The following is a 426-nucleotide window of genomic DNA, read 5'->3' on the forward strand; positions in this document are numbered from 1 at the left end:
AGTCCCTGGTTTTGATGTAAGGCCTAAGTATGAATTCACAAACGGCCGAGTTTGGGTGTTGGTCTAGAGCTATGATAGAGGCTCTGTAGAAGGGGGATTTCAATTCTTTCACTCTTGTGAAGGTGTAGAGCCAATTTAATTGGATTTTGGTGTTGTGTAGGTTGGGATTGGAACTTGTCCTGGTTTCGGGCAGGAATTCGAGCCCAAAATTGGATTGTCATGGTGGATTTGAGAGGGGGAAATGGATTGAAATGTACTGAGTGACTCTTAGAGAAGCTCTCTGAGGATTTTGGGAGGGCTTAGTGAAAATTTTTTTACCATACCCTATTCATGTCCATGGGGTGGATTTTTATAGAAAATGGCTATGGGAATGCCTGGCTGGCCAATTGAGGGGTTAGCCTCACCGCCTAGGTGGTAAGAAGAGGA

This window comes from Phalaenopsis equestris, unplaced genomic scaffold, assembly GCF_001263595.1.
Source record: "Phalaenopsis equestris unplaced genomic scaffold, ASM126359v1 Scaffold212989, whole genome shotgun sequence".
NCBI classification, from domain to species: domain Eukaryota; kingdom Viridiplantae; phylum Streptophyta; class Magnoliopsida; order Asparagales; family Orchidaceae; genus Phalaenopsis; species Phalaenopsis equestris.